Below are 3363 nucleotides of genomic sequence, written 5' to 3' on the forward strand. Positions count from 1 at the left end.
TTCCCACCTCCAACCCACTGATCGGCCCTGCTCTGTGTGTGACAGGGTAGAGCCATAACCTCCCCATCGGCCCTGCCCTGAGTGCGAGAGTGGCCGTGCCCCAACCCCCTGATCAGATCTGCTCTGTGGGTGATAGAGGGTGATGCCCAAGCCCCCCTGATGGGCCCTGCTCTGTATTTGATGGGGTAGAGCCATAACCTCCCCATCGGCCCTGCCCTGAGTGTGAAGTGGCGGTGCCCCAACCCCCTGATCAGCCCTACCCTGAGCGTGACTGAGGGTGGCATCGCAACTTCCTGATCCGCCCTGCTTTGTGCATGACAACAGGGGGTGGTGCCCCAACTCCCCAATAGGCCCTGCTCTGAGTCCAACCAGGGGCTGCACCTAGGGGTTGGGCCTGCCCTCTGCCACCCAGTAGCAGGCTTAAGCCAGCAGGTCATTATCTCCTGAGGGGTCTCAGACTGCGAGAGGGCACAGGCTGGGCTTAGGGACCTCCCCTCCCCCCTGAGTGCACAAATTTTTGTGCACCGGGCCTCTAGTCTTTTATAATCTCTTATGTATTTTTATTTTTAACTTTATTTTTATTATTGGCCCTGTTACAGATGTCCCATTTTCCACCCTTTGCCCACACCCACCCAACCCCCCCGCATTGCTTCCATGTGGCCATCAGCACACTGCTGTCTGTGTCCATGGGCTGTGCATAATGTTTTTTGGCTAATTCCTTCACCTTCTTTCATTCAGTCCTCCCTTCATTCTGACCTCTGACAGCTATCAGTCCGCTTCATGTATCCATGCCTCTGATTCTATTTTGTTCTTTAGTTTATATTGATCATTAGATTCCACATGTAAGTGAAATCATATGGTATTTATAGATCTCTGACTGGCTTATTTCACTTAGCATAATAATCTCCAGGTCCATTATGCTATCGCAAACAGTATGATTTTTTTTCAGGGTGCATATATTTTATTGTGAAAATGTAACACACCATTTTATTCAATTCTCTACTGATGGGCACTTGGACTGTGTTCAGATCTTAGCTATTGTAAATAACACTGCAATGAACATGGGGATGCATATATTCTTGCAAAATAATGTTTCAGAATCCTTACGATATATTCACAGAAGTGGATATCTGGGCCAAAAGTCAGTTTCAGTTTTAATCGTTTGAGAAAACTCCATACAGTTTTCCACAATGGCTGCATCAGTCTGCATTCTCACCAACAATGCACCAGGATTAACTTTTCTTCACATCCTCACTAGGACTTATTTGTTGGTTTATTGATGGTAGCCATTCTGACAGATGTGAGATGATACCTCATTGTGGTATTAGTTTGCATTTCTCTGATGATTAGTGACTTTGAGCATCTTTTCATATATCTATTTGCCATCTGTATGTCCTCTTTGGATAAGTAACTAGATTCAGGTCCTTTGCCCATTTGGATTGTTCGTCTTCTTGGTGTTGAGTTGGGTAAATTCTTTATATATTTTGGAAATTAACCCCTTATCAGATGTATGATTGACAAATATGATCTCCCATACAATAGGTTCCACTTTCATTTTGTTGATTTTGTTTTGTTTTGTCTTGTTTTGTTTTTTGTTTGTTTATTTCTTCTGACCAAAAGCTTTTTAGTTTAATGTGGTGTTGTTTGTTGTTTTTCCTTTGAGTCCCTTGTCCTAGGAGATATATCAACAAAAAATATTGTTATGAGAGATGTCTGAGATTTTAATGCCTATGTTTTCTTCTAGGGTTTTTATGGTCTCATGACTTAAATTTATTTGTCCTTTATCAATTTTGAAAGTTTATTCTTTTGTGTTAAGTTGATGGGCTAGTTTCTTCCTTTTCTCTCTTTCTTTCTTTCTTTTTCATTCTTTATTCTTTCTTTTTCATGTACCTGTCTAATTTTCCCAACTGAATAGAATGTTGTTACCCCATTGTATATTTTTGCCTCCTTTGTAAAATAATAATTGATCATAAAAGCATGGATTTATTTCTAGGCTCTCAGTTCTATTGCATTGATCTTCATACCTATTATTATGTAAGTACCAGGCTATTGTGATTACACTGGCCTTCTAGTATAGTTTGATATCAGGTATTGTGATACCTCCAAATTTGTTCTTCTTTCTCAAGATTGCTGAAGCTATAGGGGATCTCTTGGAGTTTTTGGAATACTTGTTCTGGATCTGTGAAATATGTCATTGGTATTTTAATAAGTATCGCATTTAATCTATAGACTGCGTTTGGTAGTATGGTTATTTTAATTATATTAATTATTCTAATCGATAGACGTGGTATTTGCTTCAGATTATTTGTATCTTCTTCAATTTCTTCTTCAATGTTCTATAGTTTTCCAAGTATAGATCTTTGACCTTTTGGATAAGTTTATTCCTAGTTTACTTATTATTCATTGCAATAGTAAATGGGATTGTTTTCTTTGTTTTTCTTTCTGATGGTTTTTTATTGGTATATAAATATGTCATCAATTTCTGAGTATTGATTTTGTGTCCTGCTACTTTTCTGAATTCATTTATTAGAACTAGTAGTTTTTTGGTGGAGTCTTTGTGGTTTTCTATATACAATATCATGTCATCTATGAATAATAATAGTTTTACTCCCTCTTTTCCAATTTGTTTGCCTTTTATTTGTTCTTCTTGTCCAATGGCTGTAGGTGGCTAGAACTCCCTGTACTCCATTAAATAATAGTGGTAACAGCCATTTCCACCAGAACCCAGGTCAAGCAGAGGGAGCCAGAGCTGTGGGTCACTGATAGTTCCAAATAGGTTGCCCAGGGCCAGTAAGAGCCAGTGTCTGATCTTGCCTGCACCAGAGTCCCTTTTCAGAGACCCCAAACCAACACACACAGTGGCCAGTTCAGACAACAGAGCAGGATCCAATAACCTTCACAGGCAGCATTTCCACAGGAAGATATTGGCAAGTACCAAACCCTCCTGAAGCCGAATTCCATTTCCTGTGATCACCACCTGCCTGCTGTGTTAGCAGATGAGCCTCACTGTCAACCAGCCTGAGCGATAGTCCCACGGACAAATATGCCAATAGAAATCAAGGCTCAGTTCACATGAGGATGACATAACACTCCCAAGAGGCATTTTTAGAGCACCCAGCTCAGTTGATCAGGCATATTACACCACTGGAACCCACAGGTCACCTATAACATGAGGACACCTTCCCAAGACTCAGGGTTGTAGCAGATAAACCTAACACATCAGGACAAACACAAAGTGACAGCCATAATGGAGAGACAAAGAAAAAAAGCCCTAACTTAAATAACAAGATAATTCTTACCCAACTGGCATGGCTCAGTGGTTGAGCATCGGCATTTGAACCAGCAGATGATGGTTCAATTCCC

This window comes from Myotis davidii, unplaced genomic scaffold (genome assembly GCF_000327345.1).
Source record: "Myotis davidii unplaced genomic scaffold, ASM32734v1 scaffold1681, whole genome shotgun sequence".
NCBI lineage: Eukaryota > Metazoa > Chordata > Mammalia > Chiroptera > Vespertilionidae > Myotis > Myotis davidii.